The 13,184-nt window shown below is 38.5% G+C and overlaps 1 pseudogene; it reads right to left on the bottom strand.

The window, feature by feature from the left end:
- The window catches only part of LOC137775757 (telomere zinc finger-associated protein pseudogene), a 66,208-nt pseudogene extending 61,390 nt beyond the window's left edge, over positions 1-4,818 (bottom strand).
- Between the last annotated feature and the right edge of the window lie 8,366 nt (positions 4,819-13,184).

Here is a 13,184-nt window from a genome sequence, read left to right as displayed (position 1 = left end):
TTCACTCCATTGTCATCAGTCTTGGCAATACGACAGGGTTTAGCCCCTGAAATATGAGTGGAAGTTGTATGTGCCTCTTCTGTGCAGAAGAAATAAGGGGAATCATGCATTCTGATAATACTTTTCCTGCTAGAGTGAGATTGTCATGTTCCAGCTAGCTACTTAAGTCGAGGTCCCAAAATGCAGAGAATGTGAAGCAGAGCTGTGGCTGACCTGAAATGGATACAATCTTGAGCATGAAATATAGCTAAACCCACTAAGATTGTAGGGCCGTTTGCTACTGCAGCATAGCTGAGATTACACTGACTAACGCAGTTTAGGATAATGAATTATTTTAAGAACCTAGTATATTGTCTTCTTGATCCCTATTTGACTATGTTATTATTTGTATCGGAAACTGAATTTTTTTAGGTGTCAGTATACCAAAATTCTTGTTCCAGAGTCCTAGCCAGACACAGGAAACAGTAACTATCTCTGAGTTTGTTTTCAAATCTAAGAGAGATTATTTGGTGGACCTAATTTATGTTCAGTGTACATAGCTGGCATAACCCTAGTACAATTGACTGTGATGGTGCCATATAACAAGAACATGGCTGCCAAGTCTACATCTCCGTGCATAGGAAGGGGTGATATTTATAGACTGGATGGGCACCCAAACATTGCCCACTGCACCTCACATATACCATGTGTACAAAGAAGAAGCATAACGTAGGAAAACACAGAATCTAAACACACATGTAGAAATTGATCATATAAATCAAGGGAAGGGAAAGCAAGGGAAGCCAAAGACCTCAAATATATTCATACACCAGTAATTTAGAAATTGCGTGTGGTTTGGGAATAACCAACCCTCAACCTCTCATTAACTTTATGTAACAAATAAAAGCACACTGAATCAAAAAGACGCCTAGAGTTCCTCCCCAATTAACACAGTCAACAGTGTTCTGTTTAATTTTTTACCCCTCTGCTTATGGTTTGAATGAGATGTTCTGTGAAGATAAAGAGTTTTTTTTATACAATGAATTTTTTTTTCAGGCAGTTCTTAGCAAGTTTCTTTGAAAAACTACCTATTTGACTTGAAATTCTTATAACTAACTTTTGCCACAAGGTTTTAAACCAAGCAATTGTCATTTAGTAAAGGAAAATGTGCTTTATTTATCTGAAATACCCATGTTCTTTGATTTTTTTTGAAAAAAGCTTTGGAAATTATAATACAGAAAAGTAGCATAAGATTTAAGCTTAATTTCTTCAATTGCTAAAACCTTAATGCCCAATTGTTTATTGAATGCTTACCGTTATTTTAAAAATAGCTATTTAAAGGTTTACAGGTCTTAAATACTTCAACTTGTTGTTGAAAATCTGACATACCGTTAGATTTCTACTAACATTTTAGATAATAATGTTTCATATATGACTAGTCATCAGTGCTGTCCAAGAGTACTGCTGTGAGGGTAGAAATATTCTTTATCTTCAATGTCCAAGCCACTAGCCACTTGTAGCTACTGAGCACTTGAAATGTGGCTGGTGTGACTGAAAAACTGAATTTTAACATTTATTTAGTTTTAATTTAAACAGTCATTTAAGGCTAGTGGCTATTACACTAACCAGCACAGATCTAGATCTAAATCTAGATAACTTGAAAATACACTTAATAGTTTTGAAAATTCCCCGGTGGTCCAGTGGTTAGGACTCTGCGCTTTCACTGCCTAGGGAGCAGGTTCAATCCCTGGTCAGGGAACTAAGATCCTTCAAGACATGCAGCATGACCAAAAAGAAAAAATACACTTAACTGTTTTATGTTTTTATTTCTGAATATTATCCAACTCAGTGGTCTAAATGACACCCTGGACTTGAAGGAAGAGAGGAAAAGTTATTAATAAATATGTTAAGCTTATACTATAAGATTCATTTTAATTAAAAAGACTTGTAGAAAAAGTATTTTTCCTTAGGACTGTGGAAATAAGCATTTCTTAAGGCTTGCACACATAGGTACAATAAAATTGTAGAAAAGCTGAAAGGTTATAGTGGGAAAATATAATTATAAAAAGCTTTTAAATGTCACAATGTTTTATTTGGTGAAATTAAAGAAACCACGGTACAAATTTTAACAGTATAAAAAATACTCCAGAAGCATTTATGTGAGTTAGAAAGGCAATTTTTAGATCAAAATTAGAAACTATTTCTCTATGTATAACAAAGGTGGCAATACCTCTCTCCTGTATCTAGCTAGTCATTTTTAAGATCAGAATAAAACATTTTCTGGTGCTCCATTCTGTTTATTTTATATATTTAGTTTCTGTGACTAAATTAGTAATGGCAAAATTAAGTGATATTCACAGACATAACATGTGTTTTATTCTCTACACAGACTTAAAATCCAGTTTTCATAGGATTTGCACTTCCCGCAACTTTTCTTCAGGAGACACTTGATAATAGGATGTGGAAAGATAGAAATATTTGATAAATATATATTAAAATCATGAATATTTGGGAAAAAAATGTATTGCAACATAAGTGGAAGAAAGAGTATCTTGGGACCTGTATTTCAACAAATAAGTAAATTGTGGAAAGTCTTTTTATAAGTCGAAAGTATAAATAACTTGAAATGTTCAATATTAAAGAATCATACAAAATTAATGCATACTCACTTCATAAGTAGAAACAAAGAAATTAAATATCCCAAGGGTATACAGTTTCTAAAGTAATATTTATTAAAATATTACTTTGTGTAAAATGAATAAAATATAGATTCTTTTTTCCTTTCAAAAGATCTGTGTTTGTGGGTATCCTAGCTCATGTAAAATGTTGATTTCATTCCCCTTGAAGCCACTTTCTTACTTTAATTACACTGCAAATGTGATTCACATAGTGAACATACCAGAAATACAGACTTCAAAATTGACAAGTTTGGATCATTTTCCTTCGAAGGCCAAAAGATGGCGCTGCTGTGTAGCTGAGTTATCGTTCCTCAATAATCAATTGCCTTCCACAGTTCAATCCAACTGCTAAAATGGCGGAAATAAATCTGTCATAAGAGCAAGTAAAACAGGTCTGAAAATGCAGTGAAACAAATCAGGTAACAAATTAACTTAGAATGGGACCCAATGATAATTGGACTTAGTGAAAACTGACAGTTGCCTAGCGGCAAAGAGATTGGTAGTCTCTTTTTGTGTAACATGTAGACGTTTCTGAGAATGCAGGTTAAACACTCCTTATCAGGATGTCACAGGTTAAGGGAGAAGGGGGAGAGGGAGAGGGAGAGAGAGAAAGAGAGAGAGAAGCCCACTTTGGAGAAATTGCCTATCTTACGAGAACGACCTAATGAGACAACTACTATCATTTCCACGCCAATGATTTAGTAACTTTATAATTTCAGAGTAAACCTCAAAATTATTTTTACTTTGACACTATTAAACTTTTGTTGCCATTAACATTGAATTGTAGTGTTATTCACTGTGATCAGTGTATTATGCAGAGCTAGCCTCTTCCCATTTTAATTTTATTTTTTATCACATCTATATATGTACATTCTTTTAAGTTAAATAGTTCTACAGGGTTTATAGTAGGAAAAAAATTTTTTTAAATACTTTTACACACCAACAACACTCAATCTCTGCTCCTCAGAATAAACCCTTTACACAAGTTTTATTCCTGTATTTTGTTAATATCATATTACATATATAACATAATGAATAACATAATTATTCTCTTATTTCTTGATTTTCCAGTGTTAGATGTATCTTTTGACTTCCTACTGCAGGTTTTTTATTTATCCACCTTTGTACATGTGTCCTTTATATTACCAGTATAGTCATAGCCATAGTTTTTGTTAAATTGATAATTAATATTATGATTATGTGAGCATTATTTAACAGTTGAGCTGTGCAGTATACTATGATTACATTTAATTTCTGTACAACTTTTCCTAGACGATTTTGGTCTAGATGATTATGGTCTATTACAGTTTTCTTAACACTGAGTGCCTCTCACTGTAGGTAGTTTATAATTTATCCCCAAACCCTACTGAAGTGTTAATTTCCTCTCCATGTATTTAAGCATGTTATTTGTATACAATACAGTGTTAGCTATAGTGACCCTGCTGTACATGACCCCCAGAACATGTTCTTTCTATATCACTGAAAGTTCACATTCTTTTGCTGGAAGAGGTCATCCAGAGGATGTGACTGAGGTGTTGACCTGTGAGCTTGACCTGCTCAGTCGGAGGCTCCTTACCTACTCTCCTCTCCTTGGAATGTGCATTCTGCTTGCCTTTCCCACACTAGAAGCTGCCCCAAGGACACAACCTTGAGATCGTAAAGTGGGGTTGAGATCATCTGGATGGTATACAAGACTGAACCCAGTTAAGATCTCTGTATAAGATTCTGGTGGACGAGTGTGGAGATCTACTCATCTTGGGACCACCCAAGACAAGCCCTGTATGTAGTTCCCTTGCTTATTAAACCTGCCACTTGCCCATCTGAAGTGATCTGCCTCTTTCTTCAGTCTCTCCTTGCCCTCTGTGTACAAGGGCCATTTTTGGAACCAACAATTGGTGAGCCAGCCAGAAGGTGGAAGAAATGGGCCTTGGGACAGAGGCATCCATGGGGGAAATCCTAAGTTGGCCGTCGACTCTCTGTGGAGAGGTGTGGCCCGTATACTAGACACTTGTGGACCACCATGTGAGGGTGGGGATGCCCCAAAACGCTGGCTGGCTTGATGTGCTTGTTTGAGGAACTGCCCAGAGTGTGCTGCATCAGAGAAGGGAGTGAATGGCTGTGCGGTGGGCTGACCTCTACTGTGGGCAGTTGGCCTCACCATCGACGCCCAACTAGAGCCTGGAGCTTGAGTTAAGAAGCTGGAAGAAATGCGGAGGTTTGAGAAGGACGTGTGTCTGTCCACTGCTCTGCTAGTTTCAAGGCTGGCATACAATGTGGGAGAGTGAGATGATAAATTGGAGATCTTATCGTGCTCTTTTATAAAGCTAGGAGGGCACAAGCTGCTGCAGACTCAGGTCTGAGCTCTGGTGACAAAGCCTGACTGGGACGCCAAGAGGTGGGATCCCTGGGAAAGTGAGGAGAGTGAAGAGGAGGAGGCTGTGGTGACTGACAGTGAAACGGACAAATTGGTTGTGCAGTCCAACCCCTAATATGAAGGAAAGCAAAGGCAGGACAACAGCAACCCCAGCCAGCGGGGCGGCCCCCAGCTCAGGAAACATTCTCGGTGAGAGAATATACTTCTGCTGAGCTTATTGAGATAGCTACCAAGTTCCAGCAAAAGGCCAGGGATGGATTCCAGGCATGGTTAGCGCAGCTACGGGATACCGGGTGTGATGTCATTTCTCTGACTGGCAGGAGGCAGAGGAATTGAGCAACATCGCAACCCATCCTGCCACCTGCAGTGCCTGCATGGTGCTCGGTGGGTTCAAGGTACTCATTCTTATAGATAGGATTATTCTAGCCTGTAGGGAGACTTGACCCAACGAGAAGGATCTCCCTGAGCATGTGGTGCCCTAGAAATATATAGAGGAGGTCTATCAACTTCTTTGGGAATTGAGTATGAGACAGGCCATCTATGGCCAGTTTTTGAAGGCCCTAATGGGGCCACATTTACTGCAGGAATGAAAGCTAAGATACTCCAGTTTGCCCCCAGCACCAGGTATGGCACTCTGGTATCCATGCTGAGTCTAGTCCTGGGGCAAGCCATGTACGAAGTGGGGCAATCTGTTGCTGATCTGGGGGAGACTGACAAATCCCAGGAATGGGTATGGGCTGTGAGAAAGATCCAAGACAGAGAGGGAGCTTGAAAGCTGAAGGCTATCTCAGTTGGCTGTAAAGAGTCCAGTGAAAGTAACCTGGGAGCAAATGTGGTTTGTCCAGATAGACCGGAGGGCGTAAGGAAATAGGAGAACCTATCCAAGAGCTACACCAAGTGGTTATCGTATGCACTGCCTGTAGTGCTTTCAATAGCCCAGGATGCCTGGTGGAAATAGCCTTGTGGCAGATGGCCATGAACTACTGAGAACTGAACAAGGTAATGCGCCCCCATCCATGTGACTGAGCTCAACGTTGCTACCAACTTAGATTCCTTGTCCCGGGTTCTCGGAGGATACCATGCTGCACTGAACTATCAAGTGTTTTTTACAGTAGACCCCTAGCCACTGAGTCACAAGATCAATTTGCCTTCATGTGGGATGGTAGCCCAAGACCTGTGCCTGTTCTCCTTCCCCACATCAGCAAAATGGCCTTGATGATATAATGTTAACATGTGAAGACTTGCCTCTGCTGCAAGACCCTCTGCAGACTCGCTGGAACATCTGTGAGGGAGAGGATGGGCAGTGAAACCACAGAAAATTCAAGGTGGAGGCACTGCCCTAAAGTTTTGGGGAGCCGTTTGGTCGGGTAAGATGTGTATTTTCCCAGAAGCTGTGATTGCTAAGGTGTAAGCCTGTCCAATGTGCAAGACTGTGAAAGAGGTCCAAGTTTGTAGGGATCTGGGATTTTAGAGGATTTTTCTTCCCCACCTGGAACACTGCCTCCATCCTTATACCACCTGGTAAAGAGAGGGCACGTGTGAGACTGGGGATCAGAGCAGCTGGTCACCTCTTAGAAGGTGAAAATATTAGTGAAGCAGATTAAAGCTCTGGTCATCTCCCAAGCAGGGCTGCTGTTTGAGTTAACTATGTCTGTGACTCCGAAAGGTATGGCTTGGGCACTGTGGCTGAGACAACAAAAGGAGAGAGAAACCCTAGGACATTGGTCTCAGCTCTCGAAGGAAACAGAAACCGGTTCTACCCCGGAAAGCGGCAGCTCCTCCCAGTGTGCAGAGCACATCTGCACGTAGAGCCTCTCAGGAAGGAAGAACGTAGGAAGGGTGAGGGATGAGATGAGGATATGTCCCATCCACCCACCTCCACCATGCCTCAAACTTCCACTTTGCCTAAGTGGAGTGTCTATTTGCAGCAGGGGAGCACCCTGCCCGCCAGTCTTAGAAATTCCGGTGCTACTAGGTTTTGTGAGTATGTAGAACCTCCAAATTCCCCCACCCCTACACCTGTGGTGGCTCCTGCGGGTTTCAGGGAGGGAGTGGGGGAAATTCCGCTGATGCCTGAGATACAATAAATCTAGTTGGGAAATCTATCCAAGTGAACTGCAGCCACTATTTAACCCAACACTGACCTCGTCTGGATGGAAACGGGAATGAACCATAGCAGCCAATGAGCTCTGGCTGTTAATGCTTTGCACTGAGAGTTGGGTTATTCTAAAGGGAGTAACCCTGTGGCTTGGATAACGGGAAGCTGACGGGTGAATGATCATGAATAAGCCCTTGCAGGTCAGGATATGTGAAAAGACATTTGGGTTTGCCTGCAAAAGCCTGAGGCAGTCTTCACTGTCTTCCACATCCCGGATCATAAGGCATTGTCACCCCCTGTCATCCCCTGGCAATCAGGAAGCTGATGTCCTAGCTTGAGTAGCAATGACAGTTTGGTAGGTACAGCAGATTGGGTACACCCTAGCGCCCAGGTGGAATGGCATATTGCCAAGGATGGCCGATTGCCCTTGAAACACGGTGACTTGGTTAATGCAGTAATAGCATGTCCTGTGTGTACTAAGCAATGCCCAAGGCAACTGCCAAAGGAGTCTGGGGCCATCCACTGGTGTTCCCAACTGGTGAAAGAAGCTAATATTATTGATTTGACAACTTTCTTCTTCTAATGTGTATTGCTATAAATTTCCTCTAAGTACTGCTGTAGCTTGGTCCTAGAAATTTTCTTATGTTGTGTTTGTCATTTTTTTCACTTGAAAGTTTTGCATATCCCCCTGATTATTTCTTTGATGTGTGGGCTATTTAAAAATGTGTTATTTAGATTGCAATTATTTGTGGGTGTTTCCAGATATCTTTCGGACATTGCCTTGTAATTTAATTCCATGATGTGTAGAGAATATACAATGTATGATTTGAAATTATTTATTGATTGTTACTTATTTTACGGCCCAGAATATAGTCTGTCTTGGCAAAATAATCTGAGTTTAATTGAAGATAGCATATTTTCTGCTTCTGTTGGCAGGGATGCTTTATAAATGTATGGTAGATCAAATTGGTTAGTACTAATGTCCAAATTTTCTACATACTTAGTGACTTCCTGTCTACTTAGTCCATCAATTATTGGATAGGAGTACAAAAATCTCTGGTTATAATTGTGGATTTGTCTATTTCTTCTCTGGTTCTCTGAGCTTTTGCTTCTTGTGTTTTGAACTCTGTTATTAGGTGCATGAATGCCTAGAAATTTTATGCGTTCTTAAATTGACCTCAGTCATTATGAAATGACACTGTAACCCTGGTAATATTTTGTGCTCTAAATTATACTGGTCTGATATTAATATGCCCTCTCCACCTTTCTTTGAATAGTGCTAGCATAGTATATTTTTCCCTTTATTTATTTTTGTTTTACTCATATTTTTATATTTAAAATATATTTCTTATTCAGAGCATATAGTCCAGTACTGCTTTTTAAAAAACCCTAATCTGATAATCTTAGCTTTTTAATTCCTGTGTTTGTTCTATTTACATTTAAAGTTATTAGACATACAGTTGGATCTATATCTACCAACTTGCCATTAGTTTTTAATTTATTCTGTCTCTTCTTTGTTCTTTCTTTCTTTTCTTTTTCTATCTTTTGTACCAGTGGAACATTTTTTAGGGTTCTATTTTATTTTTGTTGGCTCATTTGCTATAATTTTTGTTTTATTGTTGATTGCTTCAGAGATTATAGTATACGTCTTTAACATATTACAGTCTATCTTCAATAATACTACACCACTTCAAGTGAAGTTCAGTAACTTTACATAAGTGTTCTTCCAATTCTCCCCTGGCTGCTTTTTTTTTTTTCTATTAAACTATTCCTGATCCTATGTGATCACATTTCCGGTATGTTGTCAACTCAGGGATCAAATTGTTTCTTGGCTTTCTTTCACTGCTAAGTCAATTACTTTGGACTACTTTGGAAATTATTTGTCTAAGATTTTGTCACTCATACCTCCTGTCTCATTCACTTTGTTCTTTGGCTATTATGTCCTTTTTAATATGTCCTACCAGTATTGAATGGGGCTTTGGGAAGGGAAATAATACATGCACCTGTTTAACCAACAGAAACCCCCATTTCATTTTAATGATATATTATGTTTACATTCACATACTGCATTGTAGTAAGACAATTTTACCCCTTATATATTGCTTAAATATGATGCTTACACGTCCTCTATTTTTTCTTACTCTCAATCCATTTCCATTCCAGCTCCTCTACAAGGTCTACTGTTTTTTAGACTGAGAACCAAAATTTCATTACCAAATCCTTAATATTTACCTTACATTTTCTTTTCTTTCACAGACACTCATTTTTCCCTCAACCTTGTTCACTTCCCAAGCCAGCATTCCCAGTGAATGTGGCTCTTTTTTCATATATTCCTATTAGTGATAGAGATAAAAGTCAGTTTTGTATCGTTTCTATTGAAGTCCATATCATTTGATTTTACCAGCTTTTCCCAATACCCAATAGTGTGGCTCATCAACATCTAGATTACTCCCATATTGGTTCACAGTTTTCCTCTTTATTCATTCATCATTGGTAGTGGAAGAGAATGCACATTGGTATTAGGGTGAAACCCATTAGACTTGATGCACTTCAACCCTGCCTTTCCAGCTCTGATATTTACCTAACAGGTGTTGTGATAGATTATTTGCATTGATAACTAAAATTAATGGTTTTTATTCAAATATTCTTTGCAATATGACTTTGCAGCTTCTTCCATCAAGGATGAAGTCACTTTTCCACCTTTATATCTGTAGTGGATTTGTGACTTGCTTTGGCAAATAGGATGTGGGGAATATGAGAGTTTGCCAATTTCTAACCTAGGTTCAAGAGACCTCTTTCTCAGAACTCTACTTCTGCTATGGTAACAAACCCAGTAAAGGAGATAGACCACAAGGACCAGAGATGAATCATCTCAGCTGAAATCATCTTTGACCAGCTAGTTCCTAGTCTACTGGCCAGCTGGCCGCAAATACATAGGTGAGCCCAGCTAAAATCTACCAAGCTTGGATCAGATTAGCAGGACCTCTTACAAGGACTAGAGCATTATTGTGCATTGACTATGGGGCAATAATTCTACTTTTAGTGCTCTTGAAATATCACATGTGCTACCCAAAGTGCATTGTTTAATTGCTGGCACATAGTAGGTATTTAATAAAGGTACTTATTATTCTAAATATTATTACTTACAGAAGGTCCAATACCAAAGTTGATACTTCTTTTGACACCTTGACCTAATTGTATCTTCAACACTTCATAACTATAATAGCTTTAATCTTCATTCTATTTCAACCACTTATAGAAACAAATGTATATCGCATTATATCAATATCACTACTTGAAATATTCCACCTATAAGACTCAAGATACGAAGATTAATCTTCTGATTACAATCTTCTTACATTGTAGAATGCTATGAAGTCAATAGCTATGATAGACCTTGGTAACTTTAATTCTAATATTGAGTTGAATTCAAGGATATAGACAAAAATGTTATAAATAAAAAATAAGAGACTGGAGGAAAATCGTCAGTTTTGTTGGGTCTGCTTTGAATGACCAAAGAAAGTTTTCATCAGAACTGATTTTTAATGGATATTTCTCCACAGAGATCCTGGTGTTGAGTTTATTATGACTAGATATGCGTAAAACAGCAAGACCCCAAGTACTGCTATGAACAACCCAACCAAATAGATACAGACCAAATAACTACGAAAATCACAAAAAAATATGTGGAGTACTAAAATGACCCTTGAACATAGGTGGGTTTAGGAAACTCTCATGAGTTTTGTACAAAAAATAGAAACTCCCTGGAAAACTCTTCAAATCAACTCCACATCTCTGGAAATTTAGTAGCCTTGATCTCTTCTGAGTCTAGTTTATGTCAATAAAAATTACGTCTGAAGAAGGCTTGTGTATCGATTCCTAACTGAGGCTCAGGAAGTCTTGCTAAGTTCCATGCTGTCTTGCTCTCACAATTGATCATTTCAGTGTTCTTTTTAATGCATAAAACCTTGAGGTGAATATTGCTAATTTGTCCTGCACCATTCATGATATCTAATAGTATAAAAGATATTATTTGTTTTATTTCGTGTTATCTTTCCATCTCTAATATTCACAATGCACATTTTCTTCATTCTCATTACAATTTTCAGATGTTCCACAATTCCCATTTGCTTCAGCCATCAACTTTTTTTTTTTTGGGAATCATTTGTCACACCCGGCAGACATTTGATATCACTTGATTTCCTACCTCCTACTACTTTGGTCAGTTACTTCAAATCCCCCAAATTATTGTCTTCCTGACATCTTACCTTTTCTTTCATTCCTCTAAACACACTTCCTTCTGACTCTGATAACATCTGATTTTATTATTGCCTCACTTTCCAGTATTTGCCCACCAAAATTATTATAAAAGTTTTTTATTCCCAGATTCCATTTTCTCAGATCCAACTTATTTTGTGTCTGATTGCAGTCTGTCTCTTACCACTATCCTATTACTGAAATAGTTATGGTCAGTCTCTTTCTCTTCCTTTTTTTACACTTATTCTGTTTATCTCTTCTTAACTGAGATATCTACATAGTCATAAGTCATTGTTCTGTTCTCCCTTTGACTTTTTTTTCCCATTTATCACTTTTTCTTTGAAATGTAATTCTTCCTTGGATTCCTTAGGAGGTCAAAATTTTAATTTACCTCTTAATGCCTAAAGGACTTCTTGAGATTCTGTGAATCTTCATTCACTAATTCGTTCACTTAACAAGATCGCTTGAATACTTGGTATAAGTCACACACTACCCAAGCCTAGAGATATATAACTGTAAAAATAAGAGAAAAAGTCCCAGATTTCTCTCAGGTTTGTTTTTTATAAGACACAAACAAGAAAGCAAGTGATGACAAAACTGTGTGCTAAGGATGACAGTAGGGATTTTATAGAGGACCAGACTCGGGGGTATATGGAGCAAATACATAGCCTATACTGGAGGGATGAAGGTACTCAGAGAAAAGTGTGTCATTTAAGGCACTGGCATGACATAAAAACAAGTCAGATGGTTAAAACTAAAGAGAATTAGTGAGGTGACTGCATACAAAGATAAAGAAAGATTTTAGAGGCATTCAGAGGCCAACAAGAGAAAGGGGTCATCACCACCCACAGGACTGAAGAAAAAAAGGGGAAAATTGTGAAAGAAAAGGAAATACCTTGAATTCTCTATTTCCCTATCCTTCAGTCTCCCACTAGTGCCTGTCTTTTGCCAAACTTAACTAAAAGCAAACTGGCAGGGAGTCCATGGTATCAACCACCTGGAGTGCTGAACAGGGAAGAGAATGCATGAGTTAGGGTGAGGGAGTATGGCGTATAACCTGTATAGGCTACTTCCTTTGCCCTTTACTCAAATGAAGAATTTCTTATTTACAATGCAGAGGAAACAAACTACCATCAGACTCAGCATCATGGGATGATGTCAGATCACTTTATTCTTATCTAGAACCTAAATGATAATAATATGTATAATCATTATTTTTCATACTATTGGCATGGAAAAGGAGGAAAACAAATAATCAAAAAAGATAGGTAAAATTTCTATAATCTCTGACTCTTTCTGGTCATGAGGTCAGTATTTAAAATCATAACTTTCTTTCACCATTATCTATTTCGTATTCTCTTTATCCTCTACCAGCTGGCAGGATTGCCCTATCTGATGGGTTAGCTAATTGACTATTCCAGTGGAATCTGGGTCTTAAGTCATTCCCTCTTTATTGGTTGTCCTGCTTTTCCATTTAATATTATTCATGAACTTGAGAGCTCTAAGTGTCACCCGACTTAATCCCCTAGGTTCCCGATATATCTTGCTTCCAACTGTGTAACCAGAGCCCCACTCTCCCCTGGTAATAGGGAAACCATTACTCCAACCGCTACAATAACCATCTTGATGCCTGTTGATTCCAAGACATGTAAAACCCAAAATGCCTATGATCAGTCTCATTTTCCATGAATGTGCTCCCCAGTAAAGCTTTTCTCCTTTCTAACCATGGCCTCGGAACCTGTTGTATTATTCTGCTGCTGCTCTGATAACCATGCATGACAGAGAACCCTAAAATCTC

The sequence above is a fragment of the Eschrichtius robustus genome, chromosome 13 (genome assembly GCF_028021215.1).
Source record: "Eschrichtius robustus isolate mEscRob2 chromosome 13, mEscRob2.pri, whole genome shotgun sequence".
Lineage (NCBI taxonomy): Eukaryota > Metazoa > Chordata > Mammalia > Artiodactyla > Eschrichtiidae > Eschrichtius > Eschrichtius robustus.
The sequence above is the reverse complement of the archived record's forward strand: the minus strand, read 5'-3'. Positions and strand labels throughout refer to the sequence as shown.